The 15,087-nt window shown below is 50.9% G+C and overlaps 1 long non-coding RNA gene and 1 pseudogene across 1 annotated transcript in view; both read left to right on the top strand.

Annotated features, from left to right (window-relative positions):
* Nucleotides 1-10,697, top strand: part of LOC112073105 (spastin-like) — a 27,165-nt pseudogene extending 16,468 nt beyond the window's left edge.
* A 2,128-nt stretch (nucleotides 10,698-12,825) lies between these two features.
* LOC139025020 (uncharacterized) overlaps nucleotides 12,826-15,087 on the top strand; it is a 2,621-nt gene continuing 359 nt past the window's right edge. The window contains exon 1 of the long non-coding RNA XR_011476449.1: nucleotides 12,826-12,904. This is a non-coding gene — a long non-coding RNA (uncharacterized lncRNA). The remainder of the gene's footprint in view (nucleotides 12,905-15,087) is intronic.

The following is a 15,087-nucleotide window of genomic DNA, read 5'->3' as shown; positions in this document are numbered from 1 at the left end:
ACGGGGGCGGAACACAGTGCTCGTTGATGAGAAGAGCCGTGGGGGGGGAGAACAGCTCATTGATGAAAGAAGGTGGGGGGGAGGGGGAACAAGGCTCAGTGGATGAAAGAGGTGGGGGGGGGAAACAGGCTCATGGTGATGAAAGAGGTGGGGGGGGGGGGAAACAGCTCGATAAGATGAAAGCCATTGATGAAAGAGGTGGGGGGGGGGGGAACAAGCTCATTGATGAAGAGTGGGGGGGGAAACAGCTCATTGATGAAAGAGGTGGGGGGGGGGGAAAAACAAGCTCATTGATGAAGAGGTGGGGTGGGAAACAGCTGCTATTGATGAAAGAGGTGGGGGGGGGAAACAGCTCATTGATAAAGAGGTGGGGGGGGGATACAGCTCAGGTTGATGAAAAGAGGTGGGGGGGGAAAACAGCTCGATGAGATGCGGGAATTGAGAAAGAGGTGGGGGAGGGAAACAAGCTCATTATGAAAGATGGGGGGAAACATCATATGAAAGGTTGGGGGGGGGAACAGGCCGTGATGAAGATGGGGGAACAGCTCATTGATGCAAAGAGGTGGGCGCGGGGGGGGAAAACAGCTCCGTTGATGAAAGAGGTGGGGGGGGGGAAACAGCTCATTGATGAAAGAGGTGGGGGGGGGGAAACAGCTCATTGATGAAAGAGGTGGGGGGGGGGGAAAACAGCTCATTGATGAAAGAGGTTGGGGGGGAAACAGCTCGTTGATGAAAGAGTGTGGGGGGGGAAACAGCTCGTTGATGAAAGAGTGGGGGGGGGAAACAGCTCTTGATGAAAGAGTGGGGGGGGGGAAACAGCTTCTGATGAAAGAGGTGGGGGGGGGAAACAGCTCATTGATGAAAGAGGTGGGGTGGGGGAAACAGCTCGTTGATGAAATAGCAGGTCGGGGGGGGGGGGGGAAACAGCTCGTTGATGAAAGAGGGGGGGGGGGGGAAACAGCTCATTGATGAAGAGGTGTGGGGGGGGAAACAGCTCGTTGATGAAAGAGGTGTGGGGGGGGGGGGAAAGCAAACAGCGCTCATTGATGAAAGAGGGTGGGGGGGGAAACAGGTCGTTGAAAAGAGGTGGGGGGGGGGGAACAGCCTTGATGAAAAAGGTGGGGGAAACAGCTCGTTGATGAAAAGAGTGTGGGGGGGAAACAGCCGTTGATGAAAGGTGGGGGGGGAAACAGCTCGTTGATGAAAGAGGGGTGCGGGTGGGGGGAAACAGCTCGTTGATGAAAGTGCTGGGGGGGGAAACAGCTCATTGATGAAAGAGTCGGTGTGGGGGGGAAAAACAGCTCGTGTGATGAAAGAGGTGGGGGGGGGAAACAGCTCGTTGAATGAAAGAAGTGGGGGGGGAAACAGCTCGTTGATGAAAGAGGTGGGGGGGGGGGAAACAGCTGCGTTGATAGAAAGAGGTGGGGGGGGAAACAGCTCGTTTGATGAAAAGAGGAGTGGGGGGGGAAAACAGCCTCTGAGAAAGAGGGTGGGGGGGTGAAACAGCTCGTTGATGAAGAGGTGGGGGGGGGGGGGGAACAAGCTCGATTGTAAGAGGTGGGGGGGGGGGAAACAGCTCGTTGATGAAAGAAGGTGGCGGGGGGGGGAAAACAGCTCGTTGATGAAAGAGGTGGGGGGGGAAACAGCGCATTGATGAAAGAGGTGGGGGGGGGGAAACAGCTCTGATGAAAGAGGTGGGGGGGGGAAACAGCTCGTTGATGAAAGAGGTGGGGGGGAAACAGCTCGTTGATGGAAAAGAGGTGGGGGGGGGGGGGAAAACAGCTCATTGATGAAGAGGTGGGGGGGGGGAAAACAGCTCGTTGATGAAAGGGTGGGGGGGGGGAAACAGCTCATTGATGAAAGGGTGGTCGGGGGGGAAACAGCTCATCGTTGATGAAAGAGGTGGGGGGGGGGGAAACAGCTCATTGATGAAAGAGGTGGGGGGGGGAAACAGCTCGTTGATGAAAGAGGTGGGGGGGGGGGAAACAGCTCATTGATGAAAGAGGTGGGGGGGGGAAACAGCTCATTGATGAAAGAGGTGGGGGGGGGAAACAGCTCGTTGATGAAAGAGGTGGGGGGGAAAACAGCTCATTGATGAAAAGGTGGGGGGGGGAGACAACAGCTCAGTGATGAAAGAGGATGGGGGGGGGGAAACAGCTCGACTTGATGAAGAGGTGGGGGGGTGGGAAACAGCTCATTGATGAAAGAGGTGGGGGGGGGGAAACGCTCATTGCATGAAAAGGTGGGCGGGGCGAAACAGCGTCGTTTGATGAAAATGGGGACAGCGTTTGATGAGAGGGGGGGGGGGAAAACAGCTCATTGATGGAAAGAGGTGGATGGGGGGAAACAGCTCTTGATGAAAGAGGTTGGGGGGGAACAAGCTCGTTGAAGAAAGAGTGGGGGGGGGGGAACAGCCATTGATGAAAGAGGTGGGGGGGGGGAAACAGCTCATTGATGAAAGACGGGTGGGGGGGGGAAAACAGCTCGTGATGAAAGGGGGAAGTCATTGATTAAGAGGTGGGGGGGGGAAACCAGCTCAGTTGATGAAAGAGGTGGGGGGGGGGAGAACAGCTCGTATGATGGTGAAACAGTGTGATAGGTGGGGGGGGGGGGAAACAGCTCTGTGAGTGGGGGAGAAGGGTTGAGAAGGTGGGGGGGGGGAAACAGCTCGTTGAATGAAAGAGGTGGGGTGGGGAAACAGCTCGTGATTGAAAGAGGTGGGGGGGGGAAAACAGCTATTGATGAAAGAGGTGGGGGGGGCGGAAACAGCTCAGTGTGATGAAAGAGGGGGGGGGGGAAACAGCTCGTTGATGAAAGAGGTGGGCGGGGGGAAAACAGACTCGTTGATGAAAGGGTGGGGGGCGGGGGAAACAGCTCGTGATGAAAGAGGTGGGGGGGGAAACAGGCTCGTTGATGAAAGGAGAGTGGGGGGGGGAAACAGTCCGTTGATGAAAAGGGGGGGGGAAACAGCTCGTTGATGAAAGAGGTTGGGGGGAAACAGCTCGTTGATGAAAGAGGTGGGGGGGGAAATCAGCTCGTTGATGAAAGAGGTGGGGGGGGGAAACAGCTCATGATGAAAGAGTGGGGGGAAACAGGCTCGTGATGAAAAAGAGGTGGGGGGGGAAACAGGGCTCGTTGAATTGAAAGAGGTGGGGGGGGGGAAACAGCCGTTGATGAAAGAGGGGGGGTAAACAGCTCGTTGAATGAAAAGAGGTGGGGGGGAAACAGTCGGTTGATGAAAGAGGTGGGGGGGAAAACAGCTCGTTGATGAAAAGGTGGGGGGGGAAACAGCTCATGATGAAAGAGGTGGGGGGGGGAAACAGCTCGTTTGATGAAAGAGGTGGGGGGGGGAACAGCTCGTTGATGAAAGAGTGGGGGGGGAAACAGCTCGTTGATGAAAGAGGTGCGGTGGGGAAACAGCGTCATTGATGAAAGAGGTGGGGGGGGAAACAGCTCGTTGATGAAAGAAGGTGTGGGGGGGGAAACAGCTCGTTGATGAAAGAGGTGGGGAACAAGCTCGTTGCATGAAAGAGGTGGGGGGGGGGGAAAACAGCTCGTTGATGAAAGAGGTGTGGGGGGGAAACACAGCTCGTTATGAAAGAGGTGGGGGAGGGAAACAGCTCGTTGATGAAAGGAGGTGGGGGGGGGAAACCAGCTCGTTGATGGAAAGAGGTGGGGGGGAAACAGCTCGTGATGAAGAGGGGGGGGGGGGGGAAACAGCTCGTTGATGAAAGAGGTGGGGGGGGAAACAGGCTCGTTGATGAAAAGAGGGTGGGGGGGAAACAGCTCGTGATGAAAGAGGTGGGGGGGGAAACAGCTCCGTTATGAGAAGAGGTTGGGGGGGAAACAGCTCATTGATGAAAGGTGGGGGGGGAAAACAGCTCGTTGATTGAAAGAGGTGGGGGAAAAACAGCTACATGTTATGAAAGAGGGGGGGGGGGAAAACAGCTCGTTGATGAAAGAGGGGGGGGGGGGAAACAGCTCGTTGATGAAAGAGGTGGGAGGGGGAAACAGTCATTGATGAAAGAGGTGGGGGGGGAAACAGGCTCGTTGATGAAAGAGGTGGGGGGGAAACAGCTCATTGATGAAAAGTGTGGGGGGGGGGAAACCAGCTCATGATAAAGAGGTGGGGGGGGGGAACAGCTCGTTGATGAAAAGAGGTGGGGGGGGGAAAACAGCTCGTTGATGAAAGAGGTGGGGGGGGGAACAGCTCGTTGATGAAAGAAGGTGGGGGGGGAAACAGCTCGTTGATTGAAAGAGGGTGGGGGGGCGGGAACAGACTCGTTGATGAAAGAGGTGGGGCGGGGGGGGAGAACAGCTCGTTGATGAAAGAGGTGGCGGGGGGGGAAACAGCTCGTTGATGAAAGAGGTGGGGGTGGGGAAACAGCTCGTGTGATTGAAAGAGGTGGGGGGGAAACAGGCTCGTTGATGAAAAGGTGTGGGGGGGGGAAAACAGCTCGTTTGAGAAAAGGTGGGGTGGGGAAAACAGCTCAGGTTGATGAAAGAGGTGGGGGGGGGAAACAGCTCGTTGATGAAAGAGGTGGGGGGGGGGGAAACAGCTCGTTGATGAAAGAGGTGGGGGGGGAAACAGCTCATTGATGAAAGAGGTGGGGGGGGGAAACAGCTCATTGATGAAAGAGGTTGGGGGGGGGGAAACAGCTCATGATAAAGAGGTGGAGGGGAGGGAAACAGCTCATTGAGAAGGGGGGGGAAACAGCTCATTGATGAAGAGGTGGCGGGGGGAAACAGCTCGTTGATAAAGAGGTGGGGGGAAAACCAGGCTCGGTTGATGAAGAGGTGCGGGGGGGGAAAAACAGCTCGTTGATGAAAAGTGGGGGGGGGAAACAGGTCAATTGATGAAAGAGGGGGGGGGGAAAAGCTCGGTTGATGAAGAGGGTGGGGGGGGAAACAGCTCATTGATTGAAAAAGAGCGTGGGGGGGGAAACAGCTCCGTTGATGAAAGAGGCTGGGGGGGGGAAAAAGTCATTGATTGAAAAGAGGTGGGGGGGGAAAACAGCTCGTTGGAGGAAAAGGTGGGGGGGGGGGCGGGAAACAGGCTCGTTGATGAAAAGAGGTGGGGGGGAAACAGCTCATTATGAAACAGAGGTGTGGGGGGGGGAAAGCCTGATAAGGGGGACGCCTCGTTGATTGAAAGAGTGTGGGGGGGGGAAAACAGCTCGTGATGAAAGAGACGTGGGGGGGGAAACAGCTCTTGATGAAAGAGGTGGGGGGGGGAAACAGCTCGTTGATGAAAGAGTGGGGGGCGTGGAAACAGCTCGTGATGGTGGAACGCATGGAAAAGGTGGGGGGGGGGGGGGAAACAGCTCGTTGATGAAGGAGGTGGGGGGAAACAGCTCATTGATTGAAAGAGGGGGGGGGGGGGAACAGCTCGTTGATGAAAGAGGCTGGGGGGGGGAAAACAGCTGCGTTGATGAAAAGGTGTGGGGGGGGGAAACAGCTCGTTGATGAAAGAGGGGGGGGGGGAAACAGGCTCCATTGATGAAAGAGGGGGGGGGCGGAAACAGCTCGTTGATGAAAGAGGTGGGGGGGGGAAGACGATCTCGTATGAAAGAGGTGGGGGAGGGGAAAACATAGCTCATTGATGAAAGAGGATGGGGGGGGGAAACAAGCTCATTGATGAAAGAGGTTGTGGGGGGGGGAAACAGCATCGCGTGATGAAAGAGGTGGGGGGGGGGGAAACAGCTCATTGATGAAAGAGGTGGGGGGGAAACAGCTCATTGATGAAAGAGGTGGGGGGGGGAAACAGCTCATTGATGAAAGGTGTGGGGGGGAAACAGTCGTTGATGAAAGAGGTGAAAGGAGAATGGCAAGAATGGTGCAAGCTAACAGGCGCGCCACAAACAGACACATAACAGCGCAGTACAACAGGGTGGCAGAACGCATCTCGGGAACCACAGCTCGGTGATCCCTGTTCATGGATTGGCTGTTGCAGCTGACAACCACAGCAGGGTTCCACTCCTACAGCTAAAAAACAGAGCAGCAGCTCCAGTGGGCAACGCCATCACCAACACTGGATAACTGAGGAGGGGGAACCCACTCCTGGAACATGATGGTGTATTCAGTGTATCGAGTGGCCTGGTCAGTCCCACACCTCAACCTAATAGAGTATAACGGGATGAGATGGAACGAGCCGTTAGCAGCATGAAGTACCGCCGTCCAATCTGCAGCAGACTGCATGATGCCATCAGCATGGGCCGACATCCTTGTGGAACGTTTTCCGACACCCTTTGTAGAATGCCCAGAGAATTCAGGCCGTTCTGGAGGCAAGTGGGGTCCGGCCCCCGGACTGGGTGGTTTACCTAATAAAACTGTCTGGTCGGTTGTATATTATAATATTTAACAAACTTGAGGGGGGTTAAGGTCGCGTACAATGTCTTTATGCTTGACGAGTCGCTAAGTGTGGGGTTAAGGTCGCTACAATGTCTTTATGCCTTGAGAGGTCGCATCCAAATGTCTTTATGCCTTGACGAGGTCGCTAAGTGTTGGGGTTAAGGTCTCTACAATGTCTTTGATGCCTTGACGAGGTCGCTAAGTGTGGGGTTAAGGTCGCTACAAGTGTCTTTTATGCCTTGATGAGGTCGCTAAGGGTTTGGTTAAGGTCGCTACAATGTCTTTATGCCTTGACGAGGTCGCTAAGTGTTGGGTTAAGGTCGCTACAATGTCTTTATGCCTTGACGAGGGTCCTAAGAAAAAAGTCGCTAAGTGTTGGGTTAAGGTCGCTACAATGTCTTTATGCCTTGACGAGGTCGCTAAGTGTGGGGTTAAGGTCGCTACAATGTCTTTATGCCTGGTGTCTGATCATGTTTGTTTTGTCTGTTTACACAGAACTTGGACCAGAGCAAGTGAAAAACATGGCTGCTAGTGATGTAAGTTATAACAGCTCAAAGCTACAATAGACTGTCTGACATGAATAGAGAACACACACTACATATACAAAAGTATGTGGACACCACTTCAAATTTGTAGATTCAGCTATTTCAGCCACACCCATTGCTGACAGGTGTATAAAATCGAGCACACAGCCATGCAATCTCCATAGACGAACATTGMCAGTAGAATGGCCTTARWGAAGAYCTCAMTGACTTTRAATGTGGCACCGTCATAGGATGCCACCTTTCCAACAAGTCAGTTTGCCACACAAGCTCACAGAACGGGACCGCCGAGTGCTGAAGCGCATTAAAATGGTCTGTCCTCAGTTGCAACACTCACTAGCGAGTTCCAAACTGCCTCTAGAAGCAACGTCAGCACAAGAACTGTTCGTCAGGAGCTTCATGAAATGGGTTTCCATGGCCGAGCAGCCGCACACGAGCCTAAGATCACCATGAGCAATGCCAAGCGTCGGCTGGAGTGGTGTAAAGATCACCGCCATTGGACTCTGGAGCAGTAGAAACGTGTTCTCTGGAGTGATGAATCACGCTTCACCATCTGTCAGTCTGACGGACGAATCTGGGTTTGGCGGATGCCAGGAGAACGCTACCTGCCCCAATCCATAGTGCCAACTGTAAAGTTTGGTGGTGGTGGAATAATGGTCTGGGGCTGTTTTACATGGTTCGGGCCCCTTAGTTCCAGTGAAGGGAAATCTTAACYCTACAGCATACAGTGACATTCTAGACGATTCATCCCAGAAGAGTGGAGGCTGTTATAGCAGCAAAGGGGGGAACAACTCCATATTAATGCTTATAGTTTTGGAATGAGATGTTCAAAGAGCAGGTGTCCACATACTTTTGGTTATGTAGTGTATTTCTGTGTATGAATAGAGAATATATTTCTGTGTATGAAATGGAGAATATATTTCTGTGTATGAAGTAGAGAATTTATTTCTGTGTATGAAATAGAGAATATATTTCTGTGTATGAAATGGAGAATATATTTCTGTGTATGAAATGGAGAATATATTTCTGTGTATGAAATAGAGGATATATTTCTGTGTATGAAATAGAGGATATATTTCTGTGTATGCTGATGCTTGTTACAGATGCGTAACATCCGCTGCAAGGACTTTGAGGATTCTCTGAAGCGTATTAAGCCCAGTGTCAGTCCCACAACCCTGGACCTCTATGTACGATGGAACACTGACTACGGAGACACTACAGCCTTCTAGAACCATGGAACTAACTCATTTCCCAGCTAGCACATAACGTTCTGAGAACCATATATGTTTCTTAGAGCGTGGTTGTCCTATGGTTATTTTGCCTTAAAACCTTTTCACAACTTTCTGGGAATGGTACAGGGAGTRGCTTGGCTTTGGAACATTCTCAGCACATTTTAAGGAACTTGACAAACCATTTTTTGGGGGGGTATTTCAATGCTTTAACCAGAAGGTTTCCTAAAAGTTCAAACGTCCTGGGAACGTTCTCCAGCTGGTTTGACGTTGGGAATGTTCTCAAATAGTTCAGATTCTCTGAGAATCTGTATGCTGTAGTGCTAAGAAACAACGTTCTTCTGTGGGAATTTCAGTACTTTAAACAAAACGTTTCCTACAGATTGCCTCGTGGTTCTATTTAAATCCATGTAAAAAAAAATATATATATATACAAATAATAATTTGAGAGCGTTAAAACGTTCCATAAAAAACACAAGACAACGTTCACAGAACGTTCTAAGAATGTTATTATAAAAACATACCGTTCTCAGCGTCAACAAAACTCTCTCTATCCTCCATCTTGTGAAGTGTGTTCAGGTGTGTTGGCCGCGCCCACTAATTGGCCACAGCTGATCTTAATCAGTGCTTGTTTCCTTTTGAAATGGGGTCTGTTTTTAAATAYACTAAAATGAACAGCTTCGTGTGAGTTATAAAASATGGCATGCTAGCTCCATCCTGTTGGTGCAGTGGACTAATTCCACGGATAGAGAACAGAAGATCATAGGTTTGAATCTCACTGATGCCGTGCCACAATAACAAAATAAATGTGTTTTGGATGATTTAACGCCTAAGAAAATTAATTGTCCATGTGTCTTATCTGTGCTGGGAGTTCCAAACAGTTAACCTAAGCTAGCAGTGTTTATTAAAAGTCTTATTGAAATATTCAGTGAACGTTTTAAGGAAGTTTTTCAGAAACTTCTATATAACCTAGAATTTCCATTTTCACAGCACTAATAAAAACCCCCGGGAATGATGTGCCGAATACAACAAGTATAGACTTTACCATTAAATGCTTTACTTACGAGCCCTTTCCCAACAATGCAGTTAAAAAGTTATACAACTAACAAATAGAAGYAAAATAAAATAGTGAAAATAAAATAAAAACATTTAAATATATATATTTTAAACTATCAAGGAACCAGAGTAAAACGTTCTCAGAACCTCCCTGCAACCTAAAAATGAACCCAGAACAGTCAACGTTTTCACTTCTTCTATTCTCAGAACGTTTAAAAAAAATAAAAATAAAAAATCAATTTACCGCTCGGGAAGCATATGGCTTCGTTCCCACAACCAATGTGAAACCTAAACCGTATGTTCCCGTAACTTCCAACGAACCAAATTTMCTAGCTGGGTTAGTTCCATCTGAGACGTGATGGAACCAGGGATGTGTTCATTAGTGCACACCATAGTCTCCCAGTTTCAGCGTTTGCGTCAGTTTTGAGGGAGGGAGATAGAGATACATAGAATAGACCATCACTGTAGAATTTGATTAATTGCAAATTTTGAAAATTGCATAGAGACAGGAATTGCATTCTGATTTGTTGATATTGCTATATTGACAGCTTTGAGAGTTGAAATTATACTACTGTGTGTATAGCTACTGCATAACGACAGGACATTCGCCCCCCTGCCCACACTCCCATACACACTCCTCAAGGTGTCGAAAGCATTCCACAGAGAAACCGGCCCATGTTGACTCCAATGCTTCCCACAGTTGTGTCAAGTTGGCTGGATGGGTGGTGGACCATTCTTGATACACACGGGAGACTGTTGAGTGTGGAAAAACCCAGCAGCGTTGCAGTTCTTGTCACAAACCGGTGCGAATGGGGCCTACTACCACACCTTGTTCAAAGGCAATTAAACCTTCTGTCGTGCCCATTCACCCTCTGAATGGCACACATACACAATCCATATCTCAAGGCTTAAAAATCTTTAAATTTTTTCTTTTTTTAGATCTGATTTGAAGTGGATTTTGCAGGTGACATCAGTAGGGGATCACCCGGTCAGCCTGTCATGGAAAGAGCAGTTGTGCTTAATGTTTTGTCCGTTCAGTGTACATGTCACCAACCYCAGCTAGTGAAATCCCTGCAACTCTAAACAAAGAGTTTTTTAGAATGGATGGCTAGTAATTAACTAGTCCTGAACATCTCTAAAAACTAAGAGTATTGTATTTGGTACAAATCATTCTTCGCAAGTTCTAGACCTCCGCTGAATCTGGTAATGAATGGTGTGGTTGTTGAGGAGATTTAACTTCTTGCGATCGCCTTTTAATCCAAGGATCATCAACTAGATTCAACCCGGGCCAACACAACGCCTCTCCCTATCTGAACTAGTCATCTAGTTAAGTCATCTGTTCAGTACCTGTATTAATGTATGCATGTAAGTCTGTCTATGTTAATGTGTTTACAGACTAAAAATACTTTACAATTTTAATGTATTTTTTGTTATTTGTCGAAAACCCAGGAAGACTAGCTGTCGCTATTAACGGGGGATCCCAATAAAACGTATTATAAATTTGCATTCTACAGCTCTAGATTTCTGATCAGTATAATCGGATTGATATTGTGATAATATGATTAACTTACTTTACTAAATAACTGATGATTAGTTTTAGTTTTATTCCCATCATCCTCTGATTTGCTGTCTACATCTTATAAACTTCATCTGAGGCTGGGGGGGTGTCCAACTCATTCCATGGAGGGCTGGGGGGGTTGTCCCGCAACTCATTCCATGGAGGGCTGAGAGGGGGGGTTGTCTCCAAACTCATTCCATGAGGCTTGGGGGGGGTGTCCAACTCATTCCATGGAGGACTGGGGGGGGGGTGTCCAACTCATTCTCATGGGAGGGCTGGGGCGGGGCGGTGTCCTCACCATCATTCCATGGAGGGCTGGGGGGGGGTGTCCCAACTATGTCCATGGAGGCTTGGGGGGGGGGGGTGTCCAACTCACATTCCCATGGAGGGCTGGGGGGGGGGTGTCCAGACTCATTCCATGGAGCGGCCTGGGGGGGTATCACAACTCATTCCATGGAGGGCTGGGGGGGGGGGGGTGCTCCCAACTCATTCCATAGAGGGTGGGGGGGGGGGGGGGTCCCAAGCTCATTCCATGGAGAGGCTGGTGGGGGGGATTCCCAACTCATTCCCATGAGGCTGGGGGGTGTCCCAAAATCATTCCATGGAGGGCCGGGGGCGGTGGTCCACTCCCAGTGCGGTTGGTCCAACTCATTCCATGGAGGGCTGGGGGGGGTGTCCCAGACTCATTCCATGGAGGGCTGGGGGCGCGTGCCCAACTCATTCCATGGAGGGCTGGGGGGTGTCCCAAACTCATTCATGGAGGGCTGGGGGGGTCCATCATTGGAGCGCGGTCATCATGATGAGGGCTGGGGTGGTCCACTTTCTGGAGGTGGTGTCCCAACTCATTCCATGGAGGGCTGGGGGGTGGCTGCCAACCTCATCCATGAGGGCTGGGGGGGGATGTCCAACTCATTCATGGAGCGGGGCTGGGGGGTGTCCAAAAAACTCATTTCCATGTAGGCTGGGGGGGCTGGGGGGTGTACCCAACTCATTCATGAAGGGCTGGGGGGGGTCCCAACTCATTCCACCATGTGAAGGCTGGGGGGTGTCCCAACTCAATTTCCATGGAGGGTCTGGGGGCGTTGTCCCAACTCATTTCCATTGCGAAGGGCTGGGGGGGTGTCCCAACTCATTCCATGGAGGGCTGGGGGGTGTCCCAACTCATTCCATGGAGGGCTGGGGGTGTCGCCAATCATCCATGGAGGGCGGGGTGTCCACTCGTGCATCGGAGGGGGGGGGGTGTTCCCAACTGCAATTCCATGGAGGGCTGGGGGGGGTTGTCCAACTCATTCCATGGAGGGCTGGGCGGGGTGTCGCCAATCTCATTCCATGAGGGCTGGAGGGTGTCCCAAATCTCATTCCTGGAAGGGCTGGGGCAAGTGTCCAACTCATTCATGGCAGGGCTGGGGGAACCTTCAGTTCGCCCCCGAAACCGGTTGTTCGAACGTTGCAGATAGAAATTCCAATGAATAGAGCCAACATGAATTCCTTGTCTTACATGATGTTCGTGACATATTCTATCTGAACATTCCAAAATGTGTGTCTGCGTGCTAAGTAGTCAAAGGGGTAGGGCGTTTATAACCTCAGAAGTGATCAGTTTGTTTTAAATTGATCAATCAAAGTACATTGGCATGAGTCAAATACCTACAGACACGCTGCCTCCGTGGAATGCAGGAGTTTCCACCGTGTCACCTAAACGGATGATATTACTAAGAATGATATCGGCCATCACTCAGCTGCTGTAACTGCCACTGGAGGGGGTTTGGAGTGGCGTCTTTCCAACTGGAGGGGTTAGGAGTGGGCCTGTCCTTCCAACTGGAGGGGGTAGGAGGCTGGTCACTGGAGGGTTGGATCCTTCCAACTGGAGGGGGTTGGAGTGGCCTGTCTTCCAACGGAGGGGGGTTGGAGTGGCCTGTCTTCCAACTGGAGGGGTTGGAGTGGCCTGTCTTCCAACGAGGTGGAGTGGTGTCTTGGAGGTTGGAGCCTGTCTCCAACTGGAGGGGTGGAGGGCCTGTCTTCCAACTGGAGGGGTTGGAGTGGGCTTCTTTCCAAACTGGAGGGGGTGGATGTGGCCTGTCGATCTTTCAAACTGGAGGGGGTTGGAGTGGCCTGTCTTCCCAACTGGAGGGGTAGGAAGTGCTCTGTCTTCCAACTGGAGGGGGTTTGGAGTGGCCCTGTTTACCTTGAAAATAAACAAAGTGTTTGTTTTTAAATCCGTCGTGGTGTTGTTGTTATGACACAGAGAGACCATGTCTAACAGAAAAAGAATCCACTCTGGAAGTGTTGTTTTGTGTGGAATCCAACGTTCCTCTGCAATAACGCATCCTGCAAACACAGTTACCATGGGTAAAGATCAATGTTCCGTCTACGAGCCCAGACTACTGCTCTCGTTTTCTGTTGATATACCTTGATAAATGAATGGTGTCGTGGAATTAAATCAGTCCCTGATTGGAGGGGAAGACAGTTGAAAAAAGGTAATGGAACTGACTCAAGGTCCAATAATTTTGCATTTGGCGGGTACTGGTACTCAACGGTTGGACCTCACAACAGAGAACGTGTCCCAGGTCGTGTCGCTAGAGTATGGGCCACAGGTGCTAGTTCCTGCTCAACTTCTCAATAACTGCAGACTTAACCCCATTTCAAAAACACATTACAGTCAACCAAACAACAGCAACGTATTGTTTATCATGATTAAGTAATATAGGTCAGAGATTTCATATAGGTCCTTGTGTATATAGGTGTGTATTTCTGTTGTACATTTCTGTCAAACTTTGGCTGAGGCGCAGTACAAAACCATGAATGGATGTTTTCCGGTGGTTGGGCTTCATAGGTTGAGTGAGGAGGCTGGATGAGTGTGGCAGGTGTGAGTATAAATCACAAGTGGGTGGGTTCGGTTTGGGGGAGTGTTGGTGTGTGTATCAGGTAGTCATAAATCACAATATGAGCTACGCGCTCACGTCCTCACTCAGCCCCCACCTGTCCCTGTTACCATCTACGTCCCTGTGTAGCCTCACTTATCTTGTACCTACCTGTTGTGCTCACCTGTCCTGTTAGTCATTCTACCTGTCCCTGTGTAGTCCTCAGCCCTTCTACCTGTCCCTGTGTAGTCCTCAGCCCTTCACTTCTCTGTCCCTTGTACGTCCCTAGCCCTTCTACCTGTCGTCTGTGTACCCTTCTACCTGTCGCGTTGTCTAGCCCTCTACCTGTCTCTGTGCTAGCCCTATCTACGCTTCCCTGTGTAGCCCTTCGACCTTCCCTGTGTAGCCTTCGACCTGTCCCTGTGTAGTCATTCTACCTGCCTGTGTAGTCCTCAGCCTTCTACCTGTCCCTGTGTAGCCCAGCCTCCTACCTGTCCCTGTGTAGCCTCTACTTCCGTGGAGCCCTCTATCCTTTCCGTGTAGTCCTCAGCCCTTCTACCTGTCCCTGTGTAGGCCCTTCGACCTGTCCTGTGTAGCCCCTTCACCTGTCCCTGTGTAGCCCTTCTAAAGCCTCCTAACCTGTCCCTGTGTAGCTAGCCCTTCTACCTGGTCCCTGTGTAGCCCTCACCTTCACCGTGTCTCTGTTACCCTTCTACCTGTCTGTGTTACCCTTCTACCTGTCCCGTGTGCCTCACCTGTGAGCTCCACCTGCCCTGTGTAGGTCCTCAGACCCTTCTAGCCTGTCCCTGTGTAGCCCGCTTCACCATGTCCCTGTGTAGCCCTCCTCACCTGTCCCTGTGTAGCCCCTATCGCTGTCCCTGTCGTAAGTCATTACTAAAAGAGACTGTCCCTTGTGTAGTCCTCAGCCCTTCCTATCTGTCCCTGTGTATCCTCAGCCCTCTATGACCTGGTCCCCCTTGTGTTAGCCCTTCTAATCCTGTCCTGTGTAGGCCCTGTCTAGCTAAAAAGACCTTTTCCCCCCTGTGTAACTCCGTTCTATCTTCATCTTCTAGAACCCTGTCCCTGTGTAGGCTCTTCTAACTGTCCGCCCTGTGTAACCCTCTTCTAGAACCCTGTCCCACTGTGTAGCCCTGTTCCGTTGCTTAGCTACCATGTGCCTGTTGGTACGAGGGCCGTAGTTGCTGCTGTGGAAGTGGTAGGGGTACGACGTAGGACTAGTAATACTATCAGGCCGTTGTCCTGTGTAGCCCTTTCTATCCTGTCCTCTTCGTGCTACCTCTCTCTAATGAAATAGCCACGCTGTCCCTGTGTAGTCCTCAGGCTCCTTCGCTAAGGTGTTTAGACCTGTCCGCGGCCCCTTCGCCTGACTGTGTAGCCCCTTCTATTCCAAGTCCCTGTGTACCCCTCCTATACCACTGTCCCCCCTGTGTAGCCCTCTTTTATGTCCTTTCTGACTACCTTGTCCCGTGTAG

The sequence above is a fragment of the Salvelinus sp. IW2-2015 genome, unplaced genomic scaffold (genome assembly GCF_002910315.2).
Source record: "Salvelinus sp. IW2-2015 unplaced genomic scaffold, ASM291031v2 Un_scaffold2147, whole genome shotgun sequence".
Lineage (NCBI taxonomy): Eukaryota > Metazoa > Chordata > Actinopteri > Salmoniformes > Salmonidae > Salvelinus > Salvelinus sp. IW2-2015.
Note: the sequence above shows the minus strand (reverse complement) of the source record. Positions and strands in the feature narration are given on the sequence as shown.